A 17,048-nucleotide genomic window follows, 5' to 3' on the forward strand; every position below is an offset into this window, starting at 1 on the left:
TTCAATTCTTGGGCTGAGTCTTTTCTCTGTATATATCAATGATGTCGCTCTTGCTACGGGTGATTCCCTGATCCACCTCTACACAGACGACACCATTCTGTATACTTCTGGCCCTTCCTTGGACACTGTGCTAACCTCCAAACGAGCTTCAATGCCATACAACACTCATTCCGTGGCTTCCAACTGCTCTTAAACGCTAGTAAAATCAAATGCATGCTTTTCAACCGTTCGCTGCCCGCACCCGCCTGCCTGACTAGCATCACTACTCTGGACGGTTCTGACTTAGAATATGTGGACAACTATAAATACCTAGGTGTCTGGCTAGACTGTAAACTCTCCTTCCAGACTCATATTAAACATCTCCAATCCAAAATCAAATCTAGAATCGGCTTTCTATTTCCCAACAAAGCCTCCTTCACTCATGCTGCCAAACTTACCCTAGTAAAACTGACTATCCTACCGATCCTCGACTTCGGCGATGTCATCTACAAAATTGCTTCCAATACTCTACTCAGCAAACTGGATGCAGTCTATCACAGTGCCATCCGTTTTGTTACCAAATCACCTTATACCACCCACCACTGTGACCTGTATGCTCTAGTCGGCTGGCCCTTGCTACATATTCGTCGCCAGACCCACTAGCTCCAGGTCATCTATAAGTCTATGCTAGGTAAAGCCCCGCCTTATCTCAGTTCACTAGTGACGATAACAACACCCACCCGTAGCACACGTTCCAGCAGGTATATCTCACTGATCATCCCCAAAGCCAACACCTCATTTGGCCACCTTTCCTTCCAGTTCTCTGCTGCCAGTGACTGGAATGAATTGCAAAAATCGCTGAAGCTGGAGACTTATATTTCCCTCACCAACTTTAAACATCAGCTATCTGAGCAGCTAACCGATCGCTGCAGCTGTACGTAGTCCATCTGTAAATAGCCCACCCAATCTACCTACCTCATCCCCACATTGTTTTTATTTACTTTTCTGCTCTTTTGCACACCAGTATTTCTACTTGCACATCATCATCTGCTCATTTATCACTCCAGTGTTAATCTGCTAAATTGTAATTCTTCGCTACTATGGCCTATTTTAATGCCTTACCTCCTCATGCCTTTTGCACACACTGTATATAGACTTTCTTTTTTTCTACTGTGTCATTGACTTGTTTATTGTGTTATTGGCTTGTTTATTGTTTATTCCATGTTACTCCATGTGTAACTCTGTGTTGTTGTCTGTGTCGCACTGCTTTGCTTTATCTTGGCCAGGTCGCGCTTGTAAATGAGAACTTGTTCTCAACTAGCCTACCTGGTTAAATAAAGGTGAAAAAAAATATATAAAAAAATTAATTGGTTCTAAGACGGAGAGAAGACAAAAGGAAGAGACTAGCTAACATGTCCCTAGAGAAGGGTTGATTTCTCTCAACCTGAAACTTTGACCCTAACGGTCATGGCTAGTAGAGCCAATGGGATCTCCCCATCGTCTTTCTGAACAACCAATCAGAACATGGTATGACTTGCACGCGCGCAAATGCACGCATAAGCACACACTGTTGGCCACTGGGGTGGTTTGGGTTTTGTCCCCACACAGGGACCTACTGTTGAGAGGGGATGTAGAGGCCTGTTGTTCAAGCAGAGACGTACACAACAGACAAGACTCCCCTGATACACTACACACATTCATATTTTTTCACAGTGGGGTGGCATGGTGTGTGTGTGTGGGGCAGAGGGGTTAGGTCTCATCCATACCTCCATCTCTATGTGTACACCAACGCCTGATTAAAGTTTAATATCTCCTATCCTCAAAGGGCCACACACACACACACAGCCTCCGAGCGAGAGTGAGTAATGCAAAAAAAAAACGCATTTCCAATTCACACACTTGTACATGTGCGAAATAGGGCAGATATAAGCACCCACCAGATGATGATTATTCTTACACACACACACGGTTTATTCACATAGGTATATTCTGCTAACACGTGGCCAGAGCACAAAAGTTCTAGAGGTCGCCCGGTGAGGTCAGACACGTGCCAAACGTATCTCTCTCACCGACATGCAGTTCTGCACAAAACCGCTGATCAACTTACTTAGCCCATATGCTATGGCGAGAACAAAAAAAACATTCATTCCTGTTTACGGGACACCAATTGGCTTGGGATTATCTCATATTTATTAGCCCGAGCCGGCGATGTTCCTCTCTCACTAAATGTTCCTGTTGCATAAGATGTTCAAACCAAAACAAACGGAGCAGCACAAATTAACAGCGTGCCTAAAACCGTTCTCCCCAGAGAGACGGGGAAGTAAACAAATACAAACTACCCTGGGAACGTTTAATGAAGCTAAAGGAGAGAGAGAGAGAGGGGGACTGAGATAAATAGAGGGAGGGGGCGAGAAAGAGAGACACTTTCCACTTTTCCCCCCTCTTACTCTGACAAGTGATATAGCTCAAGGAAGGAAAGATAGATAATTAGAGTTTAGTCCCAAAAAGTTATGATAAGTGTACATATTACATCCTTAAAAAAATAAGACTTTTACATTACCCTGCAGTTTACCTATAAAATGGGCTGATGGTGAAGTACAGTAGACATTTTAGGTATCCATCTCACAAAATAAATAAAATGAGCTCTCCACAAATAAGTTCAATAGAAAACTAGTAAAAATAGACAATATCCTGCAACCATGGAGAGGTAAATATATGTATGGAAAAATTGCAGTGATTAACTCCTTAGTCATATCTCAGTTTACTCACTTATGGCGCTGCCTACTCCTGATGATTTGTTTTTCAAATCATATGAGCAAAAAATATTTTCACTTTATCCGGGACGCTAAACAAGAGAAGATAAAGCGTGCCTATCTAAATAATGAATATGAACTGGGTGGGTTGAGATTATTAAATATAAAAGCACTAAACCTCTCTAAAAGCTTCACTTACACACAAGTTTTACTTGAACCCTAAATGGTTCTCAAGTAAATGACTAAGAAAAAGCTCATCCATTGTTTAAAAATTGCCTTTTTTTCCCCCTTGTGCAGATTGCCATGTCTCATTTTCGATGAATTCTAAATGAAACCTTTTTCAAGGTCTCTCTTTTTCAAACAAGCATTGCACAGCTGGTTACAATTCCAATTTCATCCCCTGAAAATATAGAACAAATTATACAACGAATATTATGGTTGAACTGAAATGTGCTGGTTGATAAAATACCTTTGTTTATGGAAACAATGTTTGAAAAGGGTATTTTGTTTTTGAATTATATTGGAAATTGGAATGGTAGAGTTATGTCTTTTATGGGGTTATCGGAATTGTATAGTAAGGTCTGCTCAATATAAGATTACAAACAAATGATTACAGCATTACCCCAAAAATGGAAGAGGCAGGTGGCAACGTGATGAGGTAGCGAACTGGTCCGTCTGCCAAATATAAAGGATCAAAACTGTCGGAGGAACAAAAAGAACATAAATAGGAAAGTATACCAGTTTCATTTGAGGACCAGGATGTTGACAGCTGTGCCATACAGATTGCAAAATAGCTGGGAAGAGATTTCTGATGTAACGATTTCATGGCACAGGGTGTATGAGTTGATATATAAAACGACGTAAGATTCCAGACTTTGTGCTTTTCAGCTAAAATTACTGTACAGAATTCTGGCTATCAACAAAATGAACAGAATTCTTGCTATCAACAATAATCGCAGCTCTGCAGATTTTGTTGTGAGGATACAGAATCAATAGACCATTTGTTCTGGTATTGCCCTCAGGTAGCCTGTTTCTGGTCTCAGGTTCAGGAATGGCTGAAAACGCACTGCATGAATCTAAAATTGACCATAGAAATAGCATTGTTGGGAGATCTGGAGAGACCTGGTCAGTCAATTACTAATACTCTTAAAAGTACTTATCTTCAACTCGCAATCTGGGGATTATATTCGATCGGATAGATTCAAATATCGGATGGTTGAAGAGCAGCTGTGGGGGTGGGGGGGGGTTCTTAGAGGGTTGGTGGCCTGGCGGTTGAGAGCTTGGGCCGGTGGCCAATAGGTCGCTGGTTCGGGTCCCCGTTTTGACTTGGTGTGGAGATCTGTCAGCGTGCCCTTGGGCAGGGATTTGACCCTGCCCAAGTGGGTCGCTCTGGATTGAAGTCTGTTAGACTGACTGTAAGTAATGTAAATGTTGAGCGGCTTCACTGCAGGTAGATTGTATGCTTTAATATTCAATCAAATAAAGAAAGGAAAGGTAGAAGAGGGATAAGAGATACAGTAGTAGCCTAGATACTATGGGCTGTGATTGTCATGGAATGTTGGATGCCGGTTATTGGCCAGCCAAATCTGTTGTGAAATGTAATGTGAAGTTTTGTTTTTATTGTATACAACTGCCTTAATGTTGCTGGACCCCAGAAAGAGTAGCTGCTGCCTTGGCATGGGGATCCATAATAAATACAATACAAATGACGAGGCTACCGTAATAACAGTTCGGTTACCACACAAAAAAATATATTGTTAAAAACGCACATTTTGTCCTCTCCTCAGCTCCTGACCGCATGTGCTGCCGTAGAAATAGAATGAATAGAACAGGCGTCCCCATTTCAAGTCTATGATGGCATAATGGGTGGACTGGCAGCCATTGCTAGTGTACCCATAGGAGCAAAAGCAGGAAGTAAAAGCAGGGAGGAAAAGCAGGACGTGTACCCATCAATCTATGCTGTGATTTGTGGATTAAATTCAACTGACATAACAAAAACTACCTTCCATTGCAAGAGCCACGTCAGTTAACATCATTTGAATGTACATTACCATGGAAATTGCATCACAATACCAGGCAGGCATTGCGAGTGTACCCATGAGTTTACCAGTGAAATAGCCAAGGTTAAGAGGTTCCAAGCCTGTTATATTCATTCCATTGCTATGTGTGCTGCTGCTGCTGCAGGGTGGGGGCATTGTCTAGGCAACCGAAGACTTGTTTGCTACGGGACCAATAAAATGTGATTTGATTGCTTGTTTCAGCAAGGATCAATAAAGTTTCATCACGTTGTCAAGAGTCCACGTTACTGCAGAAACTGACACAACCACAAGAATTCCCGGCTGTCTCGTCGTATGAAGGCCATTATATTTTCATGACTGTCTTCATTCATAAACGTTGGTTATACGGTAATTGTGCCAGACCTACTAGATACAGTAGCAGAACAGCTCCTCGGCTGAAAAGCGCAGATGATAACAAAATAAGACAGAAGGTTACTTCAGGCAACAACGAAAGGAGGGTGGTTGGTCGGGGTGGATGAATGGTGGTATAATGCGAACATCTAGCAACCTGAATGTTTGCACATTCATGGACAACTTTAGCATTTTAGATAATTTGCAACTTCTTACTACTTTTGAGCTACTTTGAAACTACTTAACATGTTCGCTAACCCTTCCCCTAACCCTAACCTTAACCATTTAACGTAATCCTAACCTTAACCATAGCTAACGTTAGCCACCTAGCTAAAGTTAGCATTAGCCACCTTGCTAACGTAAGCCACAACAAATTGGAATTCGTAACATATCAGACTCATTGCAAATTCTTAACATCTTGATGTCATCCACAAATTAGCACATACCATATGAAACGTGACATATCATACTAAATGGGATCAGGCTAAAGAAACGTTTACTATGTTACGTCTACACCCGAGTCCAGGTTGCATGCAAGAGTCACACACAGATCCAGATAATTAGTCATGTTGAAGGGGTACCAAAGCGAAATTCTAAAGATATCAACGTGCCAAATGCTAGCCTATGCCTATGTGTGCGGTGCTCAGATATTCCCAAACATCTCTCCCCACCCCCTCTCCTTTTCCCTCACCAGCCAGGTAAAATTGACAGGTATGTACAGTGGGAGAAAAAAGTATTTGATCCCCTGCTGATTTTGTACGTTTGCCCACTGACAAAGAAAGGATCAGTGTATCATTTTAATGGTAGGTTTATTTGAACAGTGAGAGACAGAATAACAACAAAAATATCCAGAAAAATGCATGTTAAAATGTTATAAATTGATTTGCATTTTAATGAGGGAAATAAGTATTTGACCCCCTCTCAATCAGAAAGATTTCTGGCTCCCAGGTGTCTTTTATACAGGTAACAAGCTGAGATTAGGAGCACACTCTTAAAAGGGAGTGATCCTAACCGCAGCTTGTTTCCTGTAAAAAAGACACCTGTCCACAGAAGCAATCAATCAATCAGATTCCAAACTCTCCACCATGGCCAAGACCAAAGAGCTCTCCAAGGATGTCAGGGAGAAGATTGTAGACCTACACAAGGCTGGAATGGGCTACAAGACCATCGCCAAGCAGCTTGGTGAGAAGGTGACAACATTTGGTACGATTATTCGCAAATGGAAGAAACACAAAAGAACTGTCAATATCCCTCGGCCTGGGGCTCCATGCAAGATCTCACCTCGTGGAGTTGCAATGATCATGAGAACGGTGAGGAATCAGCCCAGAACTACACGGGAGGATCTTGTCAATGATCTCAAGGCAGCTGGGACCATAGTCACCAAGAAAATAATTGGTAACACACTACGCCGTGAAGGACTGAAATCCTGCAGCGCCCGCAAGGTCCCCCTGCTCAAGAAAGCACATATACATGCCCGTCTGAAGTTTGCCAATGAACATCTGAATGACTCAGAGGACAACTAGTGAAAGTGTTGTGGTCAGATGAGACCAAAATGGAGCTCTTTGACATCAACTCAACTCACCGTGTTTGGAGGAGGACGAATGCTGCCTATGACCCCAAGAACACCATCTCCACCGTAAAACATGGAGGTGGAAACATTATGCTTTGGGGGTGTTTTTCTGCAAAGGGGACAGGACAACTTCACCACATCAAAGGGACAATGGACGGGGCCATGTACCGTCAAATCTTGGGTGAGGACCTCCTTCCCTCAGCCAGGGCATTGAAAATGGATCGTGGATGGGTATTCCAGCATGACAATGACCCAAAACACACGGCCAAGGCAACAAAGGAGTGTCTCAAGAAGAAGCACATTAAGGTCCTGGAGTGGCCTAGCCAGTCTCCAGACATTAATCCCATAGAAAATCTGTGGAGGGAGCTGAAGGTTCGAGTTGCCAAACGTCAGCCTCGAAACCTTAATGACTTGGAGAAGATCTGCAAAGAGGAGTGGGATAAAATCCCTCCTGAGATGTGTGCAAACCTGGTGGCCAACTACAAGAAACGTCTGACCTCTGTGATTGCCAACAAGGGTTTTGAAACCAAGTACTAAGTCATGTTTTGCAGAGGGGTCAAATACTTATTTCCCTCATTAAAATGCAAATCTTTTTATAATATTTTTGACATGCGTTTTTCTGGATTATTTTGTTATTCTGTCTCTCACTGTTCAAATAAAGCTACTATTAAAATTATAGACTGATCATGTCTTTGTAAGTGGGCAAATGTACAAAATCAGCAGGGGATCAAATACTTTTCCCCCCCACTGTAGTCACCAGACTAAGACAATGTTTATGCAAGACTTTTCCCCCCCCTTTGCCTCCTCTTTTGTTCAATGTTAAAATTAGACAGCTTGAGGTAATCACCAAAATGTGGATCCTTTGAACAATAACTTTTCAACCTGCTACGTGCCATTAACTCAGGCAACGAAACAATTCTTTAAAGCAAGGTAAAAAAAACCTCTGTTGGGAAATAGATGAACGAAAAATGTTGCTCATTGATAAACAAAGGGATGGAAAAGCAACGAAAATGTCGTTGGCAAGGTGATTAACCTTTTACATACAGAATAACACAGGCTAATTGACATCCAGAGGCCGCGTTGTATCGACCTTGATAAACCCCAACACACACGCAAACGCATTGAGACGTGCACACACAGAAACGCACGCCGACACAGACCGACAGACACACACAGTCCAGATATGAAGGCATAATCAAGGATCAAGTGGTAATCCGCCCGAGGATTAGTGTGGGGTCAGTCAGTATGGAATTAGGCCCGGCTCATAACATGACTCTGTCTGGGCTAATCTGGCTAGCATAACAGGATTGGAACAGGGCCAGAGCAAGTTAGGATCTCATCACGTCGCCCACCACATTTTTTTCTTCTTATTATTGTTAAAAAAAACACAGAGGAAGGAAGAAACTGCTGGCTCGAGGAAAACCGCAGTTATATTCGTATAGTCCAACCAACGTGCATATTGGCCTAGTCCTGGCCATTTCAAATGACAAGACGCGGGGGGGGGGGGAATTTTGTCAAATACACCCACTCGTTTGCTGCCCATCTCACTAACTTGGTCAGTCCTCTACGAACACCGTTTGTTCTCCTCTATTTCTCCCATCTCGTTTCCCCCCCAGATTTAAGGAAAACAATGCATGCAACACACCATCAAAACCTGACACGAGGCGTTTCTTGGAGGGAGGGATTAAGGAAGAGAGTATGGGAGGCATGGAGGGAGGCAGAGAAGGGAGGCAGAGAGGGAGGGACGGAGGTGGATAAGCTGACATATGCTGATAGCCGGTCGGCAAATTCACTCTTATTTAGACAGGACGGCGCATGGGAGCTGTGTACCGCCTCACCCATCAGGAGAAGGAAGGGGAGGCGGGAGAGGGAGGAGGAAACAGGCTGGACTGAGCAGCAGGCTGTGAGAGTGGAGAAGGGGGAGAGAGGAATAGGGTTGATTCCTGATGGGAGGAAAGGGGTGGATAGGGGGAGGAGGAGTGAGGGTAAGGCTGTTGAACAGTGGGTGTTGTCTCCCTCTCCCTCTAAACACACACACACACACACACACCACCCTAATTAAAGAAGTTGCCTGCCTTATCCCGTTTTAACGAGCGACCTCGGCGGCAGGCCCCCCCCCTTGTTCATCATGTCCGGTTAACCATACTGTGTCATGCTATACCATACATGACTGGGCACCCCCTTCTCTGAGGGAGGACCGGCAGCGATACAGTTACTCCTCATTATATCCAGTGCCTTTCTAACGGGTCAGTGTTTTCACACACAAACACTTTCAGTGTGGCGCATATGCAAGACTTCAGCTCTAAGCCTCCCTCCTTTCCTCCGTATTACACTCCTCCGTCTAGAGGGGAGGGATAGTTGGATACAAAAGGAACAGGTCAAATCCAAAAAAAAATTGGGTCACATGCGCCGAACACAGGTGTAGACCTTACAGTGAAATGCTTACTTACAAGCCCTTAAGCAACAATGCTTTAAGACGTTAAGAAAAAAAAGTGAAGTAAAAAATAGATTAGTAAAAAAATAGAAAATAAAAGTAAGAACTAATTAAAGAGCAGCAGTAAAATAACAATAGCGAGGCTGTATACAGGGGGGAACCGGTACAGAGTCAATGTGCGGGGGGCACCGGTTAGTCGAGGTAATATGTACATGTAGGTAGAGTTAAAGGTACTATGCACAGATAATAAACAGAGTCGCAGCAGCGTAAAAGAGGGGTCTGGGTGGCCCTTTGATTAGCTGTTCAGGAGTCTTATGGCTTGGGGGTAGAAGCTGTTAAGAAGCCTTTTGGACCTAGACTTGGAGCTCTGGTAGCGGTTGTATAAGTACGTTTAGTGATCACCATTATCCCTGCAGCTACACTCCGCCTCTACTTCTCTGACCTCTCGTCTCCTTTCCTCCTTATGCCCCTCATCCTTATTCCCCTCATCCTTTCCTCAGCTGTGTCCTCCTCCCGTCTTCCAAACTTCTCTCTCACTCCATCGCAATTACGTTTCCTGTGTCCCCCCCCCCATCTCTCCGAGCAAACTTCTTGGATCTTTTCTTGCTTTCTACTCCACTCTCTTTACCCACCCCTCCTCCTTCCTGTAAGCCCCCTCTCGCCTCTTTCCTTCTACCTCCCCCTCTCGCCTCTTTCCTTCTACCTCCCCCTCTGCCTCCTTCCTTCTCCTCCATCGCTTCCTCGGCCCAATTTTCTAACCGTCTGCCCCTCTTGCCCACCTTCCCCCTCTCTTATCCTTTTCCTGGGTCCTGGGAGAGGGGCTGGTGTTTGTGTGTGTGTGTGTGTGTGTGTGTGTGTGTGTGTGTGTGTGTGTGTGTGTCTCAGCGCCCGACTGCAATTCATCATCATTTTATCATCGTCCACCTTAATTGGAACCCATCAGGCTCTCCCAGTACTCTTAATTTTTGTTTAGAAACAGCTGCTGTCCGCATGCACCTGCGCACGCACACACGAATTGAGAGGAAGATCCGAGGCCAAAGAAGATTTCTCCTTCCTTCCCGTATAATTTTCTCCCAGACTGTCCATCCCTTTCTCTTTTTCTCTTAATGGAGGAGAAGTGAGAGAAAACGGGTGATGGAGTGGCCCAGTCTTTCATCCGACTGAAGGTGGCGGTGTAAAGCCGGCGCTGATATTATCTGTCCCCTCTCTTTATTTTCCCCCGTGGAGGGAGTGGTAGGAGGGAGAGTGAAAGAGGAAGGAGGAGAGAGACACACCAAAAAAAATTTGGAAGAGAGAGGAAACAAGCGAGTGAGAAAAAAAATACAGGAACCAAGAGAGAAACCATGAGTTAGACAAACTTATTTTCATTCTCCCACGCTAAATCCTCTCCACCCCTCACCTCCCCCTCTTGAACTAACAAACTAAACTAGCCAATCAACTAAACTCACTAAGAGCATGAAAGGTTGCTGGGTCGAATCCCCGAGCGGACAAGGTAAAAATCTGTCGCTCTGCCCTGAGCAAAGCAGTTAACCCGCTGTTCCCTGGGCGCTGAAGACGTGGATGTGAATTAAGGCAGCCCTCCGCACCGCTCCGATTCAGAGGGGGTGGGTTAAATGCGGAAGACACATTTCAGTTGAATGCATTCAGTTGAACAGCTGACTAGGTATCCCTTTACATGCTCTCTCATTTCATCCCCTCCTCCCCTCTCTTCCCCTCTCCTCTTCTCTCCTCTTCTTCTTCTTTTCTGTCCTCTCCCCTTTTCCCTCTTCTCCCCCTACATTTACATTTAGCAGACACTCTCATCCAGAGCGACTTACAGGTGCAATTAGGGTTAAGTGCCTTGCTCAAGCGCACGGCGGCCGATTTTTCACAGTCGGCTCGGGGATCAGAACCAGCAACATTTCGGCCCAACGCTCTTACCCGCTAGGCTACCTGCCGCCCCCTCCTGCCTTCTCCTCCCCCTCTCAGAGACCAGCTGTGGTCACTTATTGAGTCTCGTGACCCTGGCTTCAGCAGCCTGGCTGTGTTTCCTCTTGTTTACCAGCTCCCATGACCCCCCTCTGGCGGGCTGGATGAGAGGAGATCGCCTGGACACTGTCAACAAGGCGAAAAACAGACACACTCTCCAGGTCCTATCCCTTGTGAGAGTTGAGACCAGGGGAATGTGTGGTGTGTTTTGCTTTTTGTTTGTTTTAACAGGCGGCAGGTAAGCTAGCGGTTAAGAGCATTGGGACAGTAACCGAAAGGTCGCTGGTTTCGAATCCCAGAGCCGTCAATGTTGAAAAATCTGCCATTCTGCCCTTGAGCAAGGTAGTTAACCCCCAACAACAACTGCATCTCGGGCGCCGAGGACGTGGATGTCGATTAAGGCACCGCTCTGATTCAGAGGCATTGGTTTAAACGCGGAAGTCATTTCAGTTGAAAGCATTCAGTTGGGCAGCTGACTAGGTATCCCCTTTCACTTCCCATTGTTTGGCCCGCAATATTGAGACAGTTTTGATTGCGCATCCATTACTGTTACGATTTCCATTATTTTACAGACAGTTCCTCCCAAAGAATTCCAGAAAATACTGTATAAACACCGACTATCCGATAATAGGCAGAGCTGATCTGTATAATTCTCTTTTAAAAAACATGTCTTTTCCTTATGTAGTACAGCTCTGTCTATTAGCGGAGAGTCACTGTGTTTATGCAGTATTTACTGAAATTTACTGACCCATTGCCATAGCCTTCCAAAAGTCTTGCACATACAAAAGTATTAGATCAAGCTTCTATGGACAATTATTGAGGAGCTGCTTAGTTACTCTTCTCTTTATTACACAAATTATCCTGTACCGAGCTCATTTATTTTTCCTCACCAGGGTTGGGTATGTTACTTTCTAAACCTAATACGTTATAGTTACTAGTTACCTGTCCACATTTGTAATCAGCAGGGGCGCAACTTTTACTGGGGAAAGGGGGGACATGTCATCCCCCCCCCCCAACACATTCAGAAATTGCATTTTTTTGTCCCCCCCAGTTTTATCATTGGAATGTGATACAAAACGAGGCTTCGGTGTTTATGCGACTGGATAAAAATATATATATTTATATATCATGTCCCCCCCCACACTTCTAAAACCAAAGTTGCACCCCTGGTAGTCAGTAACTTAATGTTTGAATTACCCAAACTCAGTAGTGTAATCCGATTACCTGCAGTTAATTTTGGACTACTTTCCCTTTAAGACGCAATAGAAGACAAAAAGGATCCATCAAACGCATCAAAACAAGAGCAAAAACTGTATGGAGGAAACTGGCCACAGGTTTGCTTACACCTTCCAAACCATCCCTCTCTTCTGCCGCTGCAATGAAAACTCTTCTTCCCATCTCTTTTTCCCCACACATCTCTCGCTCTCCTCACTCCATTGAGTGGCGGAAGATGAGTTGACAAGCTGACAAGAATACTCTAGTAAAACACTGCATTTCAACATAGTCTGGGCTAAAATTAGGCTTAATTTAAGATTTACATCCATGTGTTGACTCTATTGAGCAACAGTACCCCACAAGATCCTCTCGTTCTGCCCGCAAGCAAGCACAAACACACACACACTCACCCCTCTCGCCATGTAACTCTGCATTCACCATGGCAAGGTGTACCCACAGCATACCAGCTCTCCATTTTTACTGCAGCATCATACATGATTCATATCATGGAAGCAGCACAGTGAGCAGCACAGTGAGCAGCACAGTGAGCAGCACAGTGAGCAGCACAGTGAGCAGCACAGCCCGAGCAAGGAGCAACTGGCTCACGTGGAATGATGTGCATCGGAAGAACAGTGGTAAGATCGAGAAATGAAGATCAATATTTGGGACGTCTCCTTTCATTTCAGTGAAATATGTTTCTGAATTTGATTAAAATTGGATGAAAATGATACAAATTCCATTGCATTTAAGTAACAACCACTCCTAGTAATTTAGAAAGTGGCAGTAAAATCGTGGCAGTAAAATCGTGCCACAAAAGTGGTGTGACTTAACAACAAAGCAATGTCACAACAATGGAGTTAGCGTAGGCTTCAATGGACGCTGGTATTATCATACCAATAAACTACAGGTTAGCATACAAAACAAGTCGGATAGCTAACTGCTAAGAGCTAATCACTAAGAGCTTACAGTTAACCACTAATTAGCCTACTAGCATATCTTCCTGTCAGCTGTCATGTGTAGAAATAGTGTTTTGGCCTGGCCTGAGTCTGCTGCTGATTATCGCTGGCTGCTACATTTAACAAACAGTCAATAAAGGGCCCTCTTTGGAGACAGCGCTGTCACTGGCTAATTAGCCTTCCTTCAGAAACAATGGGGGTTTTGGTGCGCGGCGCGCTAATGACTAGCTGTCGATAGAGACAGCCTCGCACTGGAGCCCTTATGCTACGCTGGGAGGAGCTACGCTAACTTTCAAACACACTAGCATTGCTAAATGCTAATCATTATGGCAACAAGGCTAAGCCCCGGGTCCTGTTGGACATGCTACATGTGTGCGTGTTTAGCATAGTGAGTGAACCCACGGCTACTTATCTCTAGCGTGTAGCTGTAGCGTGTATTGACATCCACTTGCAGGTGTTCAAAGCTAATTAGTTTGATTCTCTGAAGGCTTTCCCGGGATGTTGTGCTGTTTTTTTTTGTCTGCAACATGGCTGATGTTTCAAGTCTAGGGGGCACCTGTTTGACAGGATACCCAGAGAGGTGTGACACCCCTAATACAAACAGAAATCAATATGGCAGCCTTCCTTGGCGGTGTTGATAGGACGAGTGTCCCATAAAGAGAGAGAGAAACAAGCAGCTTTGGAGGAGAGAGAAAGATAGAAAGGGGGGTGAGAGAGGGAAAAGAACGACAGGTAAAGACCTTCCTAATGATCTGAAGGAGCCAAACAGGACAACCAAAAGCCTACAGACAAATGTAAAGTATAATGGTCATATCATGGAGCCTATAACTGGTGTGTCATAGTCGGTGGCACAAGCGTCCACCTCCTGTCCCTCTAGTGAAGAACACGTCACCCTGCTTACGGCTCAACCTCTCCATGAGACAAAAACAAAAGAGGAAGAGGGAGGAAGTTAGAATAGAAGAGGGAGTGAGTGAGGGTAGAGAAGGACAACAAAACAGAGAGCGAGTGGGTTAAGAGAGAGAAAGAGAGGAGTGCTGAAGGGAGAGAAAGAGGGGGAGAGAAAGAGATGGACAGGGAGAGAGAGAGAGAGAGAAAGGTAGAGTAGATGGGTAGAGAGTGAGTGTGAGAGAGGTGTAAACATGATCAATCCTGTCTTGACTAGGTTCAAAGATGACAGGCTTCCTCTCCACATTTTCAGCCTCAGTGAAGCGCATCGTCACTTCTTCTCTCTCACACACACTTCCTCATTTGCTAATCAACTGACAGATGGGCCTACGCGCGTGAGCAGGGAGGCGCGCACACGACTTCCAGCGCACCCTTCAGCATGCTCTCTGCGCAGTTATTTCCTACAATCCTAAAACCGGCCAAACTCCCTCTAAGCATGACCATTGGTCAAAATACTAACCGCCAACCCGTTGATTTATTGAATCAGGTGCATCCCTGCTGGGCTAGAAAAAAAATTGCGCTGACCAAAATCCATCTAGATAAAACCAAATCAGCAAGCATTTGGTTTATTACAACAACAATGTTCCATTCGCACAAATTGTGCGCACAAATTTGTTTACATCCCTGTTAGTGAGCATTTATCATTTTCCAAGATAATCCATCCACCTGACAGGTGTGGCATATCAAGAAGCTGATTAAACATGATCATTACATAAGAGCACCTGGGGGCAATAAAAGGTCACTCTAAAATGTGCAGTTCTGTCACAGAACACAATGCAATTTTTTTGCATCCAATTGGCATGCTGACTGCAGGACTGTCCACCAGAGCTGTTGCCAGAGAATTTAATGTTAATTTCTCTACCATAAGCCGCCTCCAAAATAATGTTAGAGAATTTGGCAGTATGTCCAACCGGCCTGACAACCGCAGACCACGTGTATGGCGTCGTGTGGACGCCATTCATCCGCTGCCATCACCTCATATTTCAACATGATAATGCACGGCCCTATGTCGCAAGGATTTGTATACAAGTCCTGGAAGCTGAAAATGTCCCAGTTCTTCCATGGCCTGTATACTCACCAGACATGTCACCCATTGAGCATGTTTGGGATGCTCTGGATCGACGTGTACATAGCGTGCTCCAATTACCGCCGATAACCAGAAACTTCGCACAGCCATTGAGGAGTGGGACAACAATCCACCGGCCACAATCAACAGCCTGATCAACTCGATGTGAAGGAGACTGCATGAGGCAAATGGTGGTCACACCAGATAATGACTGGTTCTCTGATCCACATGCCTAGCTTTTGTTGTTGTTGGCAATATTAAAATATCCTAATATTTATAAAGGGTCTGAATACTTATGTAAATGTGATATTTCCCTTTTTTTCTCTAATACATTTGCAAACATTTCTAAAAACCTGGTTTTGCTTTGTCAGTATGGGGTATTGTGTGTAGATTGAATTGTATTTTTCCTCATCAATCAATTTTAGAAGGCTGTAACGTAACAAAATGTGGAAAAAGTCAAGGGGTCTGAATACTTTCTGAATATACTGTATATACGGTATTCTAGTATATGCCACTCCGACATTGCTCATCCTAATATTTATATATTTCTTAGTTCCATTCTTTTACTTTAGATTTGTGTGTATTGCTGTGAATTGTTAGATACTACTGCACTGTTGGAGCTAGGAACACAAGCCTTTCGCTACACCCGCAATAACATCTGCTAAATATGTGTATGTGACCAATAAAATTTGATTTTAAAGGTATCTGTGACCAACCGATGAATATCTGAATTCCCAGTCATGTGAAATCCATAGATTAGAACTTATGCATTTATTTAAATGGACTGATTTCCTTATATGAACTGCAATTGAGTAAAATCTCTGAAATTGTTTCGTTCATGTTTTTGTTCAGTGTATATCAGGTGCGTTAGTGCTGGGCTGGAATAAAACTGTGCACCACCACTCACCGAGGTCTTCTGACACTGGATGCTGGTGCTGTTGAAGCGCAGGGCGGTGACGCTATGTTCCTCTCCCTGCACGTGGAACACACACTCGTAGTTCCTCTGGCCAGACTGGGGCTGGGGCAGGTTGCGGGCGGCCAGTGTGATGGGCTTGGTCACGCCCACGGGGATATAGATCTGGGTAGAGGGCAGGATCTGGGGACAGTCCTGGGGAAGAGAGGAATGGAGAGATTTAGGTTATTCAGGTATTCATGTTGTTGTGTGACGTTTTAATGTTTTTTTAATCTGATCTGGGGACAGTCCTGGAGGAGAGAGGGAGAATTACAGTAACGCCTTCGTTCATGTACCGTTACGTCATGTCTGAATGTGTCCATCTGATCTGGGGACAGTCCTGGAGGAGAGAGGGAGAATTAGAATAACGCCTTCGTTCATGCACCGTTACGTCATGTCTGAATGTGTCTATCTGATCTGGGGACAGTCCTGGAGGAGAGAGGGAGAATTAGAGTAACGCCTTCGTTCATGTACCGTTACGTCATGTCTGAATGTGTCTATCTGAGCTGGGGACAGTCCTGGAGGAGAGAGGGAGAATTAGAGTAACGCCTTCGTTCATGTACCGTTACATCATGTCTGAATGTGTCTATCTGAACTGGGGACAGTCATGGAGGAGTAGGGAAGGAGGAATGGAGAGATGGAGGGCGATAAGGAGAGGTTTGGGTTAAACGGTTGTTCGTAGACGATGTCAAGTAGCCACAATATCATGTCGGCTTATGACTTGACACGATACTCAAACGAGTCGCATGAGAAAGAAAGAGTGAAAGAGATCTGGAACAAAGTACATTTAACGGTATTAATG

The 17,048-nt window shown here is 44.4% G+C and overlaps 1 protein-coding gene across 2 annotated transcripts in view; it reads right to left on the minus strand.

The window, feature by feature from the left end:
- LOC115208290 (plexin-A1-like) overlaps positions 1-16,426 on the minus strand; it is an 86,034-nt gene extending 69,608 nt beyond the window's left edge. For both annotated transcript variants that reach the window (XM_029776225.1, XM_029776224.1), the window contains exon 1: positions 16,202-16,426. The gene's annotated coding sequence lies outside the window, so the exon portion shown is untranslated. The remainder of the gene's footprint in view (positions 1-16,201) is intronic.
- Positions 16,427-17,048: the final 622 nt, after the last annotated feature.

The sequence above is a fragment of the Salmo trutta genome, chromosome 14, assembly GCF_901001165.1.
Source record: "Salmo trutta chromosome 14, fSalTru1.1, whole genome shotgun sequence".
NCBI lineage: Eukaryota > Metazoa > Chordata > Actinopteri > Salmoniformes > Salmonidae > Salmo > Salmo trutta.